Genomic DNA, 22,796 nt, shown 5'->3' on the forward strand with positions numbered 1-22,796 from the left:
AATTATAAGACCTAGTTGAAAGCCTGTAGACTCAAAGAGTCATCATTGATGAATTTATGCCAGATTGGAGCAAGGTCTCTAGTAGTGTACACCAGGGATCTATCCTTGGCACTGTGCCATTAGATAAAGTTGTAGAAGACATGATTGTCATGTCATGTCATGATGTTTTTAGGTCTTCTTTCCTTCCTTCCTTCTTCACTTCCTTCCTTCCTTCCTTCCTCCCTCCCTCCTTATCTCTCTCTCTGTTTATCTTTCTTTCCTTCCTTCCTTTCTTCTTTCTCCTCCTCCTCTTCCTCCTCCTTTTCTTCCCCCTCTTCCTCTTTCTTTTCCTTTTCTGCTTCCTCCTTCTCCTCTTCATCCTCCTTTCTTTTAAATTAGATTATGTGATTTCTAATGAATTCAACTTTGAGAAATCCAACTGCATGAATCCAACCATCCAGATCACTGCAACTACCTAACTACCGTCTACAGTGATATGAATTGCAGAAGTTTTTATATGATTATGCCCTTTCTCATTGCTGAGAACTGTGAAAGACCATGACAGATTGTTTTTCATCCAGAACTTTGACAGATCCTGCTATTGCTCACAAATCTCCAGTGGTTTTAAGTACCTTTCAGTGGTACACTCAAGGTGATGTGTATAAATGAAGAATGGATTTTTCCCACAAGAGAATTATTTGTGCTTTCTTACCTATTAATGCTTGTTTTAATCAGTCATTATATTTTCTGTGACAGATTACTTTAAATTATTGAATATTATATACATATACATGTCAAGTTATACAGTGTTGTGCCTTGCAACTGTGTTCTCAGTTGCCATATGGACTTAAATAATTTTGATATTTATTGCATTTGAAAATACAGCTCAACCTAAATATATTAAAACAGATCTGGTAGTTTCTGCCTTTGAAGTGTATATTATTATGCTTTCGTTGCTCCAGCAAGAACATATCTCTTATGTGGAGGGGATGGGTCTCAGCTCATACCATCAGGTAGGCTGGACTCAAGACACAAGTCATCCTATGTGACTATTTTTCCCCTACTCAGACATAAAACAAGTTCCATAGTCCAAGAAGAGTCACTGCATCAATTCACAGTAGGGTGGGAAATGTTCTAAATTTGGTGCCAGAGGATATGGGTTTGAATCTGCTACTTACTACCTGTGTAACCTTGGGAAAGTCAGGTAACTACTATAGGCTACACTTTTCCAACCTGTAAAATTAGGAGACTTGACTATATTCTCTGCAAAGTCTGTCTGTTGGGAATTGCAGATCTATATTACTATTCCTTGGAACACAAGCAGCTGTTCTTTCCTCAGAAGGCCCTGCTTTAAATCCTATGAACTGAGATGCTGAATGAATAGGTACATGTGAATGCAGAACATCTGTCAGTCATCTCTGAAAGATCTTGAAGAACAAGGGAAGTGCTACTGGTCTGAAGAAAGTCAACTGTGGTCTGGATTTTCAAAAAAAAGAAGAGGGTAGAGTCAGCAAACTATAATCAAGTGAGCTTGACTTTGCTTCTGGGCAAAGTCTTAGAGCACATTATTCAAGGGTTGGTTTATGAGCATTTAGAAGAGGAAACAACCAAGCAGGTGTTAAATACCTACCACATGCCAGGTACTGTGTGAAGTGCCAGGGATACAAACACAAATCTAGAACTTTCCCCACTTTATTGTGAATTGACACAGTGCCTTCCCTTTGACTGTGGAACTTGTCTTCTGTCTCAGTGGGGAAAAAATTTTTCTTTCCCTTAGCTTTAAATCATCTATCTAGTCCTTATTGACAATATGAAAGAGTGATGGCATGAGGACCAGGAGAGCTTAGTTCCAGTGTAGCCTCACCCACAGCCTTGCTGTGTTTCTTTGGGAAGTCTCTTAAGTCCTACGATTTTATAGTTGAAGAAACTAAGGTTTCCTTTTCTTCTTCCCCCACAAAAGCTCACAAGGCTTTTGTAGTGTGAATAGTCATCCCTCTAATTTATACTAGTTTTGGTGGAGTGTATTGGGTACGCAGGCAGAACTAGTACTTCTTGTGTGAGGGCTTGCTAAACACTTTTCAGGGCTGCTCAAGCATCTTCAGTGTCCACCTTTCATCTATGGCCCCAAGAAACTATCATGTGGTAACTATAGCCTGGTAAACTGTCTCATCAAACAGGCTAAACCAGGTTGATGGCAGCCAGTGGGCCCAAATCCATTGGTGAGTTAGGGTAATGGCTATAGCAAGCAAGTGAAGACTTCCTGGTGAAATGGGTGGATGAGAGCGATTTGTTCCAATGACCTATGAAGGAGGCAGAAGCAGGTGCTGTAGAGCATTTAGAACTTTGCCAGACACTGAAGATTGCAAGGTCATCCACTACATCCTAGGCCACAACCAGGCCTCTTGACTTTTGTCTTGCCACTAGACTCTAATGAATCTGAGAGAGCTAGTGAGTCTGATGACTTTAAGCAACTCTGCCTCATTTAAATCCAATTAACATGGAATTCAAGACATCATCCATATTTGTTATAGTTTTTCTATTTTACCTACCTTGAAGTCCTGTGGCGATAGGTGAGTGATGAATCAACAGGTGCAAATATACTGGGAACTGTAGTCATAAGCTTACACACAAGTGGCCCAGGGCAGAAGGTTATCTTCCCACTGGACTGAAGCCCCAGTGGTATTTGGAAGACTCCTGGGTGTCTGAGGAGCTTTTTAAAAAAAATTTTTTTTTTTTAGGCAATTGGGGTTAAGTGACTTGCGCAGGGTTACATAGCTAGTAAGTGTCAAGTGTTTGGTCTGAGGCTTGATTTGAACTCAAGTCCTCCTGACTTCAGGGCTGGTGTTCTATCAACTGTGCCACCTAGCTGTCCCTTGAGGAGCTTTTTTTAAAGGACCACATTACTCACCTCTTGGTGTAAGGAAGGGGCTAGAAAAGGTGTCCTAAAAATTGTCTGCTTCATCCAACCTTGGCCTGTTTACTGAAGCAGGTAGGGATCCCACCCTGAAGTTAAAACAAAAAACATACAAAAAAACTTTTGCAAAGATGATTTTGTTAACCATTGGTTCATGGGAATGTGCACATGCTCATGGACAACATGAAGTCTAGTAGATTGAAGGGCGAACAGCTCTTGTTTGAAAGAACTCAGCAGGTATTGCATCCAAGTAGCAACCCTGAATGAAACAAGGCTGGCAAATGAAGGAGAGCTTACTGAAATCAGAGTTGCATACATGTTTTTCTGGAGTGTCTGCTGTGATGAGGAATGCCACGAGGCTGGTGTAGGTTTTGCAATAAAAACTGATCTAGTCAGAAAGCTCGTATGCCTCCACAAAGCAGTGAAAGACAGTTTCGTGACAGTGCGATCACCACTTGCAGGAAAGCACCATACCACCATCATCAGAGCATATGCTCTCACCATGATGAACTCTGATGAGGTCAAAGAAAAATTTTCTGAAGACCGGGAGACTCTCATCATCAATGCACCAAAAGAGGACAATCTTGTAATTCTGGGTGACTTTAATGCCACAGTAGATACAGACCATCAGACATAGCCAGAAGTCCTTGGGAGGAATAGAGTTGGAATCAGCAATAGCAATGGTCATTTACTACTGAAACTTATGTATCTCGTGATCTTCTCATCACCAGCACTGTCTTCTATTTACCTAAATGCAACAAAATGCCATAGATGCACCCCCACAGCAAGCACTGGCATTTAATAGATTACATCATTATAAGAAGAGAAAGACAGTGAGAGTGATGAAGGCAATGCTGAACCGATCATAGACTTATCTTCACTAAGCTAAATATTCCCATTCAACAAAAGCATTGGCCCTAAGGCAACACGACTAGCAGGAGACTCAAAACCAACAGATTAGAGTGCTTCTCCATGAGTGAATAATTTGCTGCTGACCCAGGGAGAAAGCTGAACCACAGTTAGCAGCAGTGGAGCAGAAAAGGAACAGGCAGCTTTCAGAGATTTGGTGTACAGCACTACATTTGCTCATCTGGGCCAGAACACTTGAAAACATCAGGACTAGTTTGATGAAAATGATGGGGAAATTCAGAAGCTCTTAAATGAAAAAATGAGCACTCCACAGTATTTACCAATAGGACAGTTCATCCATCTCTAAGAAGGCAATGTTTAATTCTATTAAAAGTGAAGTGCAAACTAAGCTTAGGGAGATGCAGAATTCCTGGCTCAGTAAAAAGGCAGGTGAGATTCAGTTTATGGGCCAAAGATTTATGGCACATCTAAACTGTTCAGCGCTAATGAAACCACACAAATTGGTAATAAGGACATGATCCTGGAGAGGTGACTGGCTGAACACTTTGATACTGTTCTCAACAGATTGTCATCAATCAATGCTGAAGCCATTTACCATATACCTCAGGTTGAGGTCAGTTCCTCTCTAGCTGAACTTCCAACTGCAAAAAGGTATTAGAAGTCATTAGGCTCCTCTTACATAGCAAAGTGCCTGGTGCTGATTCCATCCCAGCAGAGATCTACAAGGTAGGGGTTCCACTGCTCATACAGAAGCTAACTGAAATCTTCCAGTTATATGGCAAGAGGAAGTTATCCCCCAGGAGTTCAAGGTTGCCTCCATTGTCCATCTCTATAAAGCAAAAGAAAACATTGTCTTGTGATAATCATGAGTGTATGTGGTGGGGTCTCTCTTGTTCATTGCCAGCAAGGTTCTGGCCAAAGTCCATATTAATTGGCTGATCCTTCACTTGGAAGATGATCATCTGTTTGAGAGCCAGTGTGGCTTCAGAAAGGGCCAAGAAATAGTTGATATGGCGTTTGCTGCCCAGCAACTCCAGAAGAAATGTCAATAGCAGAACAGGGGTCTATATGAAATGTTCATCAATCTGACCAAGGCCTTTGATACTGTCAGTCATGAGGGCTTGTGGAAGATCATGGCAAAATTTAGTTGCCTAAGAAAGTTCATCAGTATTGTACTTCAGTTTCATGATGACATGCTTGCATGAGTTCTAGATAAGGCAGAGTGCTCTCATGCTTTCTCAGTCACCAGTGGAGTGAAGCACGGCTATGTGCTTGCTCCCATGCTTTTAGAATGGTGTTTTCTGTGATGTTGTTGCAAACTTTCAACAAGAATGACAACAGCATCAAGGTAAGCTACCACACTGACAGTAAATTATTTACCTTGAAAAGGCTGCAAGCCAATACTAAAGTGGAGGGAGAGTTGATGCATGACTTTTTGTATGCAGATGATCGTGCACTCAGTGCAGCCTCTTAGGCTGAGATGCAAGAGAGTATGGTTGACTCTCTGCTGCTTGTGCTAATTTTGGCTTGACAATTAACACCAAGAAGACAGAGGTTCTCCACCAGTCAGTATCACACCGGCTTGGAATGTGGAACCCAAGTTAGAACAGATGGATAAGTTTGCTTACCTTGGCGGTATACTTTCCAGGGATGTTCAGATAGATGATGAGGTTGAAGCATGCATTGCCAGAGCTAATTCAGTATTTGGAAGTCTCTGAAATAAAGGGTGGAAGAGAAGAGGCTGTCTACCAAACTGAAGGTGTAAATTCAGTCATTGTGCTGAATTCATTGTTGTATGTCCATGAAAACTGGGCAATATACCAGTGCCATGCCATGAAATTGAATCACTTACATTTGAATTGCATTAGGAAGATTCTGAAGATCTCCTGGCAAGATAAAGTACTGGGCACTGAGGTCCTTTCTCAAGCTGAACTGCCAAGCATTCAAACTATTACAGAGAGCACAACTCCAATGGGCTGGCCACATTGTCCAAATGCCAAGTGTACGTTTGCCTAAGATACTATTTTATGGACAATTCACACAAGGGAAGTGCTCACCTGGAGGTCAGAAGAAGTAATACAAGGCCACTCTCAAGGTCTCTCTGAAGAACTTTAGACATGGGAGTTGCCGGCACAGGACCAACCGCATGGTATGCCTGCATTACAGACGGTACTGTGCTCTATGTGTAAAGCAGAATCACAGTAGCTCAAAAGAAACAGATGTGCAAATTTAGAGACATCTCCACCCCAAATGTTCATATGGACTATTTGTGCCCAACCTAAGATAGAGCCTTCTGAGCTCATATTGATCTCATCAGCCACAGTCACACACACTGTACTTTGATCCCAACATTGTGATGTCATTTTGGTCCATGAAGGATGAACAACAGCAATGTTTTTTGGTAAGTTCTCATTTTTGATGTCGTATTTTCTTGAAATGCATTCTCACTAGAAGTATAAATTTTCTATGCATCCAAACATTCATTTTTGTTTCTCTTTTGCCCAGAGTTGATATAAATATGGCTCTTTGGTGTTCCAGTGACATCATTTGCCTAGTGACTTTCAGGAACCCAAACACTTCTCTGCCCCGGTACCATTCCTATCTGCCAGCACTTCTAAAAACCATAGTCGGCACCTGTTGGGCCCAAACCAGCAGAGGGAGTTTTAAAACATTGTCTTTTGGCAGGTGCTACCCCTTTAAAAATCTTTTTGTTCTATTCAGAAGGGAAGAGATAACAATATTCACAAGACAGTTGTCAAAAACTGCTCTCCACAGTGTTTGGTGATTCTGTGGTGCTATTTAATTGGATTTTTCTCTTTCCGAATGCTTTCAACGTACTTGGATTCCTCCACAGTTGGATTTTTCTCTGCCTGTTGAGGAATTCACTGAAAATAGTGCAGGGCTATAAATAAGCCTCCCCATGCAAAAGTAACCATGGCAACCACCAGGCTTCAAACACTGTGTGTGAGCCTCGTAAGTCTGCTCTCAACTTTGCAACAGCTTGGAATGGCCCTTTTCGAATTACACCACACAGAATTTGTATTTCTCACCTGACACAGACATTCTTTGTTTTGTACACAGTATCCCTCATCAAGCTAGGCCAGACTCCTTTTATTTATTTTTGGTCAGTAATTGAAAAGGGATCCTTTCTTTACCTTGGATTTTCTTTTCTTCCATTATATTTACAAGATTTTCAGATTACTAAAAGCCATTTTTGTTTAAGGTGTCCACATGGGACTAGCTAAAGGCAATATTTTAAAGTTTGTCTTTGACACCCTTCAACTCACCATTTTCTATTTTCCCCTCATTCTGTGGTCCCTTATTCTCCCATTTTCAAGATCTCAGTGCCCTTCTTTGATCAAAACTAGGAGTCTATATACCCCAAGAGCTATAAAACCGTGCATACTCTTTGACAGAGCAATAGCACTACTAGGTCTGTATACTAAAGAGATAAAGAAAGGACTTATATGTACGAAAATATTAATAGCAGCTCTTTTTGTGGTGGCAAAGAATTTAAAATTGAAGGGATACCCATCAATTGGGGAAGGGTTGAATAAGTTGTGGTATATGATTGTAATGGAATACTATTGTACTATAAGAAATTATGAGCAGGATGCTTTCGGAGAAAACCTGCAAAGACTTATATGAACTAATGTAAAGTGAAGTGAACAGAACTAGGATACCATTGTATACAGTAAGAGCAATATTGTATGATGATCATCTGTGAATGACTTAACTATTCTTAGCAATACTAAGATCCAAGACAATTCCAGAGAACTTGTGATAAATGCAATCCATCTCCAGAGAAAGAACTGATGGAGTTTGCATGGAGACTGAAGCACACTATTTTTTACTTTATTTTTGTGTTGTTTTCTTTTGGGGGGGCCTATGTTTTCTTTCAAAACGTGACTAACATGGAAATGTGTTTTTCATGACTGCACATATTTAACCTAAATCAAATTGCTTGCTGTCTTAGGGAGGGGTAGAGGTAGGAGGAAGGGAGAGAATTTAGAGCTCAAAATTCATAAAAATGAATGTTCAAAATTGTTTTTACTTGTAATTGGAAAAAAAATTAAGAAACTGGGAGTCTGGGTAATCATTTACAGTATAGTATAAATTGAATTTAAAATATTACCTCTCACATAATCATTTGCATTTTAACTCTTCAATTGTGAGATGGAAAATTTTGCCCTTTCTTTATGGAATTTCAAGCAAGAGTGAGAGGAAACAGAGGAAAAGTTGTTTTGTGGAGAAAGTACAATGGTGGAGACTCAGAATTACAATGTTAGGACTTTAGCCACCCCCAAGGGTTATTCTCAATCACAGGGTATTAGCTAGCCCTCTGAGAACCCACCTAAAAGTGTGAATCGGGGGTGTGTGACCCTAGAGGGGATGCTACAGCTTCCTACTCCATCTATGTATAAAGCTGTTTGAACCCCAGGAAATTGGCATTCTTGTCATATGCCTAACTGTACATCCAAACTACTTCTTGGATACCTTGAATCCTGGGTTGCTCTTAGCTCTCAGTATTCTCCTGGTCCTGCTCGTTTGTGAACAGTCAAGACTTCATTCGAGTTTGGAATTTCCTGATCTTTCACTATTGCCCTTTTCTTCTATTCCTGGTTGTGACCAAGGCTTGATATTCCACCTGACTTTTTGGCTCGACATCCTTGCCTCTGACTCCTGGTACCAATGTACTTTGGTGCTTGCCGACTTTGGCTTTGTTTCTGCTCCAACTCCATCTGCTATAAGACAGACAGTGGTTCACAACCAGGGATCCACCTGGCTATACTGCTGGTCTTAACCTTTGACTTGCCACCACCAAGTGGTGGTATTTCATCAAGGCCACCCCATTTCTATGTCATGTAACCTCATTAGATTGTTTGCTACTAAAGTAATGCTTTTTCTTCACTTGGAAATAGAGGTTTGGGAGGTTCTTAATCACTTCACCAGCTAAGCTTTCTGAGGCTTGGGAAGTATCTAAATGGAGAGCTTGACTCCTGGGTAAAGTGACTTTGTTTTCTCATTAAACAAATTGCTTACGGATTTCACTAAATGGAGTCTGAAGAAATCTCAGTTATAAAGTGGGCTTATCTTGGGCCCCAGACATTGTTAAGAAAGATGCACAACGAATAGCTCTGATCCCCAAGTAAAAAAGGGTTTAATTGAATATGATTAACATGTAGAAGCTTAGAAAAAATAATTTAGGAATATACTAGCAGTTTGCAAATATGCATACAAATTTCTAGAATGTAAGCAGGGAGAGAGGCTGCTCACCAAATATCTGTATGTTTGTAAATTATAATATAAATATTGTATATTTATGAATATTATATTAGATAACATATATTGTGTGTTATATATTGTATGTTATATAATAATATATATTATAATATAAATATCTTGATATTTATATAATAATATATATTATAATATAAATATCTTGATATTTAACCGAGATGCCTCACCGGTGAAGGCATTTTGCAGAATGTCCAAAAGGTATTCAATGATTTTTGAGAAATATAGGTTTTGCTCAAGAATAACAACTACTTCTTAATTTCCCAACAAACTAGTGTTATAGAGTTTTAGAAATGGGATGGAGTTTAGAGATCACTTTGTGCAGGCTTCTCATTTTATAGGTGAAGAGACAGAGACCCGCCTTTAGTTCCCTTAGAGGTTAAATGATTTACTCAAGGTTTTATAAGAAGAAACAGAGAAGGGATTTGAACTCGAAGCCTATCACTCCAAATCTATTGCTGTTTCCAATATAGCAATCTATATGCTGAAGAAAGGATAACGTTAAGGTGAAACATAACCCTTGCTCTCCTGGAATTAAACAACACCAACAAAGATAATCTGATAGACGAATATCATTACATTGGACCAAATGGAGGTCCCCTTTCCAAACAGTCCCCCTTAAAATTGGATTCCCCCTTGAAAGGAAAAAAAAGAGTAGGCATGTGATGAAAAATGATTATGTAAATTTATTATATTTAAACAATGTATTTGGAAGAAACCTATTATATTTTCTAAATGATAGTAAATAACCTTCTGCTATACAAATAATGCAAGGTATGCAGGAAAAAAGGAATCCACTAAAGTAGAAAAATTTCTATTGTCCAACAAGCATGGTTGGGGAAAGGGGCTCTGATTTTCCTAGTTGGTAAGAAGGCTAGCACTCTACTGCCTGGTCCTCTTTGGTTGCTGCCTCCTACCACTCATACTAAAACCTTCCCTTGTGGGTTTTTCAGTGTGGCCCTGTTTTTAAGGGAATGTGAGCATAGGACTGAGGAAGTTGGATCCTGTCATTAGAGAGCACCAACTTCCTTTCCCTCAAAGTATCAGCAGCGTGGAGTCTAACAGGGTGTGGTTTAGGGGAAGATGCTACTACCAGTTCAGCTTCTGATAGGTGACCAACAAGGGTTAAGTAGCAGTGCTTAGAGCAAGATCATAGATCACACTCAGGTTTTAGAAAAGGTCTATTTTTTTTGGGGGAAAGTATAACCTCTATTCAAGCCCATCACATACATATGACAGTTTTACAATCATCTGACTAGTTATTGCCAAAGATAGTAACACAAGGTCAAAACATTAACCAATGCAGGGTGAATGACATGTTACTCCAGGGAGTTCCTGTTCTGCAAGGGCAGGGCATACCTTCTCCCTGAGGAAACTGCTGCTCTTGGACTTCTCTTGCAGTTCTCCCTGGGCCTGTTCTACTATGCTCAGCATCCTGGTGCTGTGGTTCCCATCTCTCAGGGTTTCTGCTCCTATGGTTGGATTGTTCTCTGCTCCCTGCCACCCTCCCCTCTTCCATCCCCATCTGTTTTTTCCTAGGCAGAGGAACTCCTGGTTATTGTACTGCACAAGAAACCATGGATCATGAAGTTCAGTTTTACCTACTGTGAAGTTGAGAGCACAGGATTTGGACTCCAGTAACCTGGGTTTGATGCTCGTACACTATTTCCTACCATCGGTCTCCCTGTGGACACAAGTATACTAGCATCATTCACAAAACAAAGCAAGAGGATAGGCTTGTCAGTGTGGTAATCCTTCTAAATTTTAAATACTATGATGCTGTGGGATCATTGGCAAGTCATTTCACTTCTCTAGACCTCAGTTTCCACCCTTAAAAAATGGGGGCAGAAGTGGCTATATAATTTCTAAGATCCACAGGGGCAGAAAGTATTTTCTTTTCATCTGTCTTTGTATTCTCAGTGCCTCGTTCAGAACAGCATTTAAAGAATGCTTAGCAAAATGCTATGTTCCCTTCCAAATGCTCTTAAAATGCTGGGATTCTCTACTGCATTCTAGAGAAACAGGAGCTGAAACCCACAGATGAAATGAGAACACTGAGGAAGGTATTCTTTAGTACAGTATGTGGGTGTTTTAAAATTCCATTTTCTGAAAACTATTAGAAAAGACTCTTTTGAAAAATACTTCAGTGTTTTAAGTATTTTTAGGAAGGTAATATGGTTGACTTTAGACTTGTCTTAAAAATGAAATAAAAATATTACCTCATTAGGTAATAAGCTCCCTATCATTAAAGGTATACGAATAGAGGCTGGCTGACCTTAGTAAAGTCTTTTTACCTCTCTATCTCAGGTTTCTATTTTGTAAAATGAGGGAGTCACACCAGATGCTTTCTAAGGTCCCTTCCCTTCCAACTCTTAACTCATTCTCTACCCACACTCTGAGACTTTCCCAGGACTTTAAAACCATGCCCTCTCTAATGCTGGTGCATCTTAGATGTCACCTCAGTATCTGGAGCCTCTTCACCCTGGGTTAGCATATCACCCTTGGTATGTTCACCTGGTATATCCCTCTGCAAGGCCTGCCACCTCCTTTTCCCATTGATGAAGTTCCTTTTGAAGCCTCTGTTTTGTACAAAGGCCCAGGCCCATTTGCATTTATTTTCACTTATTCCTGATTTTTCTCTGGAATTTGAAACCATATTCCTTCCCCACTGCCTTTCAGTAGTTCCCTTTGGTGTGTTGTCTTTCCCCATTACAGTGTAAGCTCCTTGAGGACAGAGATTCTTTTTCTTTTGGCTTGCATTTATATACCCCATGATTAGCACAGTCCCTGGCACATACGTACTACCCTTCTCCCTTCCTTCCTTCCTTCCTTCCTTCTTTCCTTCCTTCCTTCCTTCCTTCCTTCCTTCCTTCCTTCCTTCCTTCCTTCCTTCCTTCCTTCTTTCCTTCCTTCCTTCCTTCCTTCCTTCTTCCTTCCTTCTTCCTTCCTTCCTTCCTTCCTTCCTTCCTTCCTTCCTTCCTTCCTTTCTTCCTTCCTTTCTTCCTTCCTTCCTTCTCCATGAATTTATTTTGTAGAGAAAGATTTCAGTTTCAGATAGGTGTTGGACTACTACCACCACCACAACTACCACCATTACTACTACCTCCTGACATTGAAGTAGTACTTCGAGATATAAGAGTGTTTCAAAACAAATTATCTTACATTATTTTAGAAAAACATGGAAAGACTTGCATGAAATAATGAAGAGCAAAATGAGCAGAACCAAGAGAATACTGTGTCCAATAATAGCAATATAGTTTTAAGAACAACTTTGAGTGAGCAAGTCATTTTGACTATTATAAATAACCAAATGAACTACAAAGGATCTGTGAAGGAAGATGCTATCTGCATCCAGAGAAAGAACTGATAAATAGAAGTATGTATAGTATATTTATACACACACACACACACACACACACACACACACACACACACACAGATATATTGGTGTCTAATGGTAGCCACCTCTAGGGTGGGGGCAATGGAGAGAGAGGGAAAAAAAAGAAAATTACATGATAACTTTATTATATATTTAGAAGGAAAAGCAAGTTGTGCATAATAGATTTGCAGCTTCATGTGCAATCCTCTTTTTCTATTCTACCTTATTGTGAAAATGATTGTCTTATTCCCTAAGGTCAGAATTAAAAAAAAAATATGGAAAGACTTGTGTGATCTGATGCTGAGTGAAGTGAGCAGAACCAGGAGAACGTTGTACAAAGCAACAGTCACGTTTTTCGATGACTAATATTGGTAGACTTAGCCCTCAGCAATGCAAGGATCTAAGACATCTCCAAAGGTCTCATGATGGAAAATGTATCCACATCCAAAGAAAGAATTATGTAGTTTGAATGCAGATCAAAGCATACTATTTGCTATTTTTTTTTCTTCTGTTGAGTTTTGTTTCCTCTTTCTGGTGGTTCCTCCTACTGGTTCTAATTCTTACTTACAACACAATTAATGTGAAAAAAATGTTTAATAGGAATGTATATGTATGTATAGTAGCCTATGTCAGATTGCGTGCCATCTTGGGGAGGGAGATGGGGGGGAGAAAAATGGAAGTGATTGTTGATAAATCAAATAAAAATTACTAAAAAAAAATGTTTGCTTGTCTATAGATTTAATTACCTCCTTTAAATATCACTAACAGGCTCTCATCTAGTTAGTTTCCCTTCAATATCAGTTGTCAGTGATCATGGCCCCCCTCAATGTCAATTAACCAATCAATTAGGTTTTACAAATGGATAATTACTAAGAAATATATATATATATATATATATATATATATATATATGACATAATATGTATTATGTGTGTAATACCATATAATAAAGAGAGCATGAGAAAGTTATATTAGCAATAACAGAAGTACAAAACTGTGTCTGAAACTGAGAGCCTATTTCTCTCTACCACACCTTGATTCCCTGGGAAAAGTGCCACAAACATTCCTCCTCTCATCAAGTTCATTTCTGTCTGTGTGTTTGTATGTATGTAACCACACATACATATATGCTTCTGTACACAGCTATACATACATATGGATGTATATGATATATATCCACATATAGGGATACGAATAAGTATATGTACATATATGTGTGTATGTGTGTATGTGTATGCCTGTGGATAAGTTCATACTGTGGCAGGACCTAGTATCTTGGGTACTAGGTTGATTCACTTTGGGACTGAATCAGACTGGTTCCAATGACTGCAGGTATGTAAACTGACATGTACTCCAGTTGAACTGAACCTGGGGGCATCTTACCTTTCAATGGATGTAAAATGGCTGAGCTATTCCATCTCAGATACTCCTTTACCTAAATCAAGAAAAGAATAGAGACCAAGGCCGCATGCTATGCACTCAGAGCTACACATAGTAGCCAAGGCAGCAAGCTCTAGGTTGCAAGTTTTACAGCAGAATTTTTTTCTTGATCAACACTAGAGAAGAGGAGAAAGAGATATTTCTTCGGTTCCAGCTTTTATATGCATACTTAATTTCTGGCTCATATCACCAGGAGCAGTCAGGGAATGTATATGCTCTGAATTGGGAGTGGGAGAAACAGTCCATTCTTTTCTCTCCGCAACTGATGGCTTCTCCTACCGCCACCCCCAACCATGGAAGCAGCTCATCTAACCCCAAGTAGTGAGCAAGAAGCATAGGATGTTAAAAGCTCATTGGCTGCCTTACCCCTAAATTTATAAAAAGCAAAGTCTTCAAATTGGAAGCCAGGCTGGACCTAGGAAGTTTGAAGAATGAAATTATTCACTATCTTCTCTCCTCCCTTCCAACTACCTGGCCCTCCCACTCTCCATTAGGGATGAGAGTTATGAGGGCAGGAAAAGCCATACCTGGTGCCTTGTTAATCTAGCAGGGAATTAGACCAGACATTAGATTGCTACATATATAGTTCACACATATGTATTATAAAAATATCCACGTACACATAAAACACATACACATATGCAAATATAGATGTAGTTATGCGTCTGCGTGTGAGACTTTTGTACGTGTGTGTATACACATGTGGGTATATTTATCAAATATATTTATGTATACATATACATATACCCATACATACACACATAAATATATAAATATATGTGCATACATAGATATGTATGTATGCACACATACAACTGTCCTAACAGGAAAGTTATGTAAATTGTTATATTCATGTCAAGAGATGGTGGGATTGGCTGATGATCACAGGGGGTTTGGCGTCCCTCCTTTCACATCGAGCTTTCGTGCTCTGGAGAGGCTTTGACATATTATGCTCTACAACTGATACCATGGGGTAAACAGGAAAAATTCTATGGAGCATCACTGTATATAAGAATTTCATGTTACATAATCTGTTTATTTTATATACTGACCAACTGCAAACTTTATCCCAATATACATCGCATGACCTCTAGTCTCTTTTGTGTTTATTTTTTTCCTGATGTTAGGAAAATGAGTATCTGATATAGAAGGGCTAGAGTTTAGCTATTTCAACTATATGAGTTTTGGAAGGTAAAAAGGGTTCCCCAGGTTCAATTGGAGTCTATTTCAGAGGTCTGTTGGTACCTGCAGCTGTTCTACTGAAGATAAGGTGTGAGTATAGGTATGTGAGTGTTTTGTATGTATATACACATGTAATGTATCTTCATAATGTATGTTTGAGAGCATACATATATAAAAAGTATATTTTCATAAATTTGTTTATATGTATACATATATGTCATGCAACACAGGTATAATACATACACTGGTTTTATAATTTTATGTGCATGTATGCATACATATAGTTTTTATATGTGTGTACACATACATCAGTTACACATATATATATAAACACACATGATCTGCTAAGCCTTTTCAGAATGCAAAAGTCCCATGTGAAGGAAGGCTCCAAACCCCTAGATCACCATCAATCTATTTAGACTTGCTCCCCCACTCCTACCATCCTTGACATGAATATTTTCACAACCCTTGTCAGAAAAGTTCTTCAGATAGGGCTAATTCAGAAATGGTTGTTTATAGCTCTAACACAATTTTAGACTTCATAATTATAACATGGGAATTTATGCTCACTCCACTAAGCCTATGCCATTGGCCTTTGGTCACTGTAGACTTCGGTACCACTCTTGGTATAGAGAAGAGAAGGAAGGGTGAGCTTCTCTCTTAATGCTGATAAAGAGAATAATAGAGATTTCATTGATAAAGGGCAAGACCATTTTTTTGATCAATGGAAGTCATGTGGAGAGTTGCCAAGAGTTGCCCAGGGAATCACAAGCCAGTGTTGTCAGGATCAGGACTGTCACCCCAGTAATTTCAGGCTTGAAGCCAGTGTAAAAAAGTAACGGGTAAAAATTTAGCACTCTGAAAATGACATTGTTCTCCTCACGTTGCCTTTGAAAATGGAAAACTTTTGATTTTTAAGCAGTTTATTATTATACAAAAATGTCAGGAACATCAACATTGGAGGAGGAGTTTGATCTTGGTAAATTCTTCACATGCTAGCTGGTCTGCATCTCACAGGAAAGTCTTATTTGTTGCCTGGAGAAACAATTTGTTGGTCTTGGTCTTCAGCCCAAAATTCTTTATATTGGAGAAGCTTCCTGCTGGGGAGGAGTTCTTTATGAAACCTTCGGGTGTGGAGTATCTTTTTGTCCTCATTGCAGAAATCTTGGAATCCACTTGTCCTTCTCAGATTTGCATGGCTTGAGATTCCAGCTGAACCTAACCAAGAAATTTATTAGTAAGCCTTGTGTTCTTTGAGTGTTGTAGAGGTGTTTTTTCACTATTTTTTTTTCTGTTTTAAGTTAGGTGGAGTGGGGTAGGTGGAAGTATAATGTCAGGTGGGAGGTGGGCCCAGGGTGGTGGGGGAAGGTGACAAAAACTGGGAGCAGTTGAGACAGGTGGGTTTTGAAGATCAAAAAAAAATGACTGATGAGCTTGGACAATCAACAATCTGTTAGTTAGGAAAGAAGACAAGAAGGGATGAAATGAGGGCAGTAACAGGGCAAAGTTAGGGAAATGGGGTCAAATCATTTGGGATCAGCAATTTACAAATCTACTTTTCTTACCTGGTTGCAGAACACTAGGAAACTATCCTGGAAAAAGTGAACACAAATGCTGATATCCCTCCTCTTCCTGCCCCACCCCCCAAGAAAAGTGACTACAACAGATAGGCATACGTGACCAAGTTGAGCACAAAGACCTTTCAAAGCCATTCATTTCTATCAAAAATCAGGCATTTGCTGTCTCCACAACCAACCAATCTCTAATTTTAAATCCAGGACAACAGAGGGCACAGAGGAACTAAGTAAACAGCCACTTTCAAAGTCTGCAAGGTACTTGCACTCAGCAAAATATGTCTCATGTGGATATCTGCTTAATATTAATGTTTCATATACACCCAGTCATTTCCCAATAAAGTTAATTCCACATGGGCTTCCTTTTTAAGGAAAAGTAATAAATAACATTCAGGTAAGAGTCATCATTAGATTGGCAAAGTACCTATCACCTTCTCTAAAAAAGCAGATACTTGTGTTTCAATGACCTTGAAGATCATCTATATTGGCATTAAAAGTTGTCACTGTCACTGGATAGAAAAGTTATTTGAAGTCACTACTCAATAGACATCTACTTACTAATCAAATTATATTCTGACTAGAGTGACTTTACTTCCCACATCCCAATCCATTCTCTGTATCATTCACTATCTCTCAAAGCTTTCATCACTAAACAAGCACACAGGAGTTGGAGAAAGAGAGAGACCCAACTTTTCTCCAGCACAAGGAAGCCAGTTATGCACCAATAAGAATGCAGAAAAATTGAGATTTGAGGTGATGGCAAGAGAGACTAGAACGCCTTGACCTGTATTGCATACCCAATCATTAAGCCAGATATTTCATGGTAACCTAATTGCCTTGCCTGTATGAGCTAGAAGATTTTCTGACCACTTTCTCCCTCTTGCTGAAGCTCTCCTGGGTTCAGATTCACTGCTGCTGCTACTGCTATTGCTGTTTGCTCACTCCAGCTCAGTGTGGCTCTTGGCTATTCATATCCTTCCCCCCAAGCCTCATCTAGTCCTGAAGAGAAAAGCCTCTGTGACATTTCATTGGGAGGTCTCCACTGGGACACTTGCTCTTAGTAGTCCTGACTCCTGCATCAAAGAGGACAAAATGAAATTTGACCTTATTAGGGGCCAATGCAGTTTGCCCATACCTTATTAGGCAGACAGTGGAGACTTCAGACCAAAGGAGTGAACTAGACTTCACCTATCCAGATGGCAAATTCACTGATTCTTAATAAAATTCAAGAATATTTATTCAAGGCATTTGTGACTGTGACTGTGTATGGATTGGGGCTGCAGTGGCAGGAGGGGAGGAGATGAACAGGAAGACTGCACCTGAGACTGAGACTGAGACACAGAGAGAGACAGACTCAGAGAAAGACAAATGGAACCATTTTGATGTTCTTTTAAAGCCAACATGACTTAGATCAAGAAGAATAGTCATGCCTAGACTAACCTCCTTTCCATTTTTAAGAGTACATCTAAATAGACTATAGATCAGAGAAATGCCACAGACATAGATAGCATCCTGGGATTTGATAAAAAGTATTTAATAATGTTTGATAAAGTGTCTTATGTGACTCATCTTTGTGGATGGTAGAAAGAAATGGACTAGATTGACAGGTGGATTTAGAATGGATAGAACGACTAGAATAATTATTTGTGGATCTATGTCCACAAATGGAGGTATCTATGGAGGTATCTTAGCAAAATGTCCCGTGGATCATGTCCTTGGCCACCTATGTGCTCGTTCAACATTTTAATCAATAATTTGTCTAAAGAAGGTCTAATAGGGCAGACATCAAAATTTCAGATTAAATGCATCTAAAAGTTGGGTGCTAGAATTTTAAAAAAAAACCTTGATAGGCTAAAATGATGGGCTAAATCAATTAAGACAGAAATTACTATTTAATACGAATAAGAGAACTGTACAAGTACAAGATAGGGAAAAGCTGCAAATGTTTTTGTGAAAAAGTTGTAGTTTTTAGTGGAGACTGGTCAGCTTTAAAAATGTGATTGATTTTTAGCTTCAAAAGATTTAGACAGTCTACAATGGGGGAAAGTGACTTTTAATGATACCCTGCCTTGGTCCTACTATATCTAATATATTATGCTAAGTCAGTGACACCTAGTTCAACAAGACTGGTGAAGGGAACTAGATGTGGATGCAATGGCACGATAGCTGTAGGGTAAGTGAAAAGAGGCCTAACTCAGGTGGGGTTTATGGAAACTGGGTTTAAATTCTGGTTCTGACATTTACCACCTGTGTGACATCATGGCAAGTCACTTAAATTCTCAGTTTCTTGCCTCAGTTTCCTCATCTGTAAAATGAAGATCGTACTAACTGTATGTAAGCGTCAAATGAGATTATGCATATTTTATTTTTTTTATTCTGACCTTAAGGAATAAGATGAATAAGCAAAGAAGTCCTTGCCTTCATGCAGTTTACATTCTAATATGGGAAGACAATCCACAAAATGGAGCCAAAAGCTAGATGGGGAAAGGTACCCATAGTGAGGGGAATGGTATTGAATTCCAGAAAGTCAGAAGCATAGCCAACTTTTAAATGATGGCTATCCTGGGCCCCTCCCCAAAATGGACACATAGGCAAAACTGACCAATGGGAGAAGAGGACCAGCATGCTGGAGGGATATTACAGGGTGAGACTATAGCTGAGGGTAGCATGGTGTTGAAGTCCAGAAACTCAGAAGGGGAAAAACACAAGACTAGTTATCTTTATAAAAGATTGGATGTTTCAGTTACATCTCTGTTGAATTATAGAAGAGCAAGGGTCTGAGTTAATGTGTATTAGAAGAGCAAGGGTCTGAGTTAATGTGTATTAAGAATTAAGGACACATATAGCACTGCTCATGTTTTCGGTGGAAGACAAGGTTGGCTGTCCCTTGAGAACCCGGATTGGTGGGTGTCTCTTGGCCACTCTTCATCAGATCCAAAGGCCTTTCTTCCTTGTGCAGCAAATTTCTTCTACCGCACATAATGCAGTGCCCTCCCAAATTTCCATAAGATTCACCTCATCTGACCATCTCATCCTCAAAGCACACTGGGATAAGTCTCTCTGGCTCACATTTCTTTGTTATCCTTTCCCAGTACAGCATATGATATAACTAAAATTATTCACTTGCCTAATGTCCAGCAACAATCAATAATTGCTGTTGAAGTGTGAGATGCAGATGGGTAGTATAAAATGATGTGTGTAGTTATCTCTTTGACATCATGACTTTCCCTATTGTGGTATTGGTATATTGTGGGTGGGCATAAGAAATTAAATGGGAATTTTTAGGGGAGTTTTGTGGAAGTTGTAGATGACACGTGAAGACCAGCAGATGAGACAGAGACTATGACTAAATATTTAACCCAAATTTTATAGTAAGATACTGTAAGCACCTCATTAAAAAAGAAAAAAAAATCAGACCTCTCTGGTACAAAGAGGGGGCAAAAATTTTTATGGGGATTTTCCAGATCATGAGAGCCCCATGCCTCTAACCCTTATGATATGAAAGGGATAACTATATACCCACGAGTTTAACCAACTTGTCCTAATTTACTTAGGGGGTGTGCCTAGCTAAGATTGCATCGTGATTGGCCTTCAATGGACTGTGTGGAAATGATAAACAAGACAACAGGCAGATGACAGAACAGTGATCCTACTCTTCTAGGCCTTCAGTGTGGAAAATAAGAAGATTTTAAAGCATTATGTTATGAATTGATATATGAGGTATACATTTACAAAGCTTAATTGTGCTTTTCACACTGGGTAATAATGCCTTTCTTAACTTTACCACTGACTTGTTACACATTTTATATGACTTGATAAGGTGTGGTGAAGATGGGTAGCAAGAGTAGAGGAGCATTTCAGAGCCTAAAAATCAGTCAGAAAGCATTTATTAACTGATTACTATGTGCCAGGCACTATGCTAAATGCTTGGGATACAAAGAAAAAAAAAACAGTTTCTGTCCTCAAGAAGATTATATAAAAGTAAAATATGGTTGAAAATGACCTCAGTCAGAAGGCTTTAAGTCTCTCCAAGAAGTAAGCTTCTTCATGGTAGGGACTAGAAGTAAAGATGATGAGGGGACTAGAGAGTGAGGGACACGCCGTACAACGGTCAATTGAAGGAACCAGGGATGTTTCTATTTGGAGAAGAAAAGACTTATGAAGGAATGGGCATTGTAGTTGCCTTTAAATATCTGAAAAAAATTGTCAGGGGGAAGAGTAATTAGACTTGTTCTGTTTGGTCCTAGAAGGCAGGGCAAGGAGCATCAAGTGGCAAAGAGGATAGATACAGGTTTAATGTAAGTAAAAATTTCCTACCAATTTGAGCTATGGAAAAAATAGAATTGATTGACATGGGAGGTCATCTCATGAAGCTAATATCTCAATATTATACATGGGACTACTGTGTAGGTGAAGGTGGGACTAGATGACCTTTAAGGCACTTTCCAACTTGGAAAGTCTGTGATCCTGCAAATCAGTCAGAAAACTGAGAAAATGTGAATTAGTATTCATTCATCAGGTTTGACCAAAGAACATCTTTGGAGATATAATATTTAACGATGATAATTACTACTTAGAAAGTGCTTTTAGCTTTGCAGGGCACTTTATATATGTTATCTCACTTGATCTACAACAGTCCTATGAGGTAGGTGCTATTATCATCATCCCCATTTTATAGATGAGGAGACTGAGGATGCAAGGGTGTAAATGACTTGCCTAGGGTCATACAGCTACTAAGGGGCTGAGGCAGAGGTGGAACTCAGGCCTTCCTGAGTCCATAACATTCCTGTGCCGTCTGGCTGCCTATTATTATTTTAATCATTTCCTAAACTGTTAGGCTTTTTTTTTTAACCTTCCATTATCTTTCCACTAATGGTAACTATCGAATAACTGTGTTTCCTGATTAGAACAGCATACATTGGTCAGATTCTAAGCTCTTACTATGACTCTCATATCTGTAGGAATTTGAGAATAGAGAAAGTGGATAAACAAAAAGGGGAAATTAATTAATTAAAATGCCATTTTTGGCCAAGGCACAGAATAGTGACAAAAAGAGAACTAGCAGAACTAACTTTTATAAAGGTGTAGATAGCATCCTTATCAAATCAAAAGATAACATAACACATACCTGGGGACGATGGCTAGCACATTAGATGAAAGTCAGGATACAAAAAAAGATCTTGACAGACTAAAATATTGGGATGAATTGAAGAAGCTAAAATTTAATAGAGAGAAAAGCAAAGTGTTCCACTTGGCTTCCAAGCATCCACTTCCCAAGTTCAAGATGGAGAAGCAACTGGGAAAGCAGTATTCTGAAAAGAGATCTGGGAATTTTAGTGGACTGCAAGCTTGATATGAATCAGCAATATGATATAGTAGGCAAAAAATTAACATGACCTTGAGTTACATTAAGAAAGACATAACTGCTAAGAGTAAGGAAGTAATCATCTATTTGTATTCTACCCTGGTCAGAACACATCTAGAGAACTGTGTTCAGATCTGGACACCACAGTTTAGAAAGGACATTATCAAATTAGATGATGTCTAGAAGAGGGCAGGCAGGAAGGAAGGCCTTGAATTCATGCTGTGTGAGAATGTGTCACTAGGAATGGCTAGTCTGAAGAGAACACTAGAGGTGGGGGTTGGGTAGACAGAATAATTGTCTTCAAGAATTTAATGGGCTGTTACATGAAGGACAGATTAGACTTGTTCTGTTTAATCCCAGAGGGTACAACTAGGAGCAATGTGTTGAAATGGTTTCAGGAAAAACTTCCTAAAAAATAGAGCTATTAAAAATTGGAAATGGGGGGGGCAGCTAGGTGACACAGTGGATGCAACTCTAGCCTTGGAGTCAGGAGGACCTGAGTTCAAATCCAACTTCATACACTTGACACTTACTAGCTGTGTGACCCTGGGCAAGTCACTTAACCCCAAATGCCTCACCAAAAAGCAAAAACAAAATAAAACAAAACAAAAAAGTGGAACGTACTGTGTCAGGAGATAGTGGCTTCCCTCTCTCTGGGAATCTTCAAGTAAAGATTGGATGACCAATTGTCAAGTATGTGGTACTGGAGATTCTTTCTTTCAAGTATGGAATAGACTAGAACTGGTCAGTGAGCTAAGAATGATTCTTACATTTTAATACTTGATTATATTTAAA

The sequence above is a fragment of the Phascolarctos cinereus genome, unplaced genomic scaffold (genome assembly GCF_003287225.1).
Source record: "Phascolarctos cinereus isolate Bilbo 61053 unplaced genomic scaffold, phaCin_HiC Scaffold_4;HRSCAF=312, whole genome shotgun sequence".
NCBI classification, from domain to species: domain Eukaryota; kingdom Metazoa; phylum Chordata; class Mammalia; order Diprotodontia; family Phascolarctidae; genus Phascolarctos; species Phascolarctos cinereus.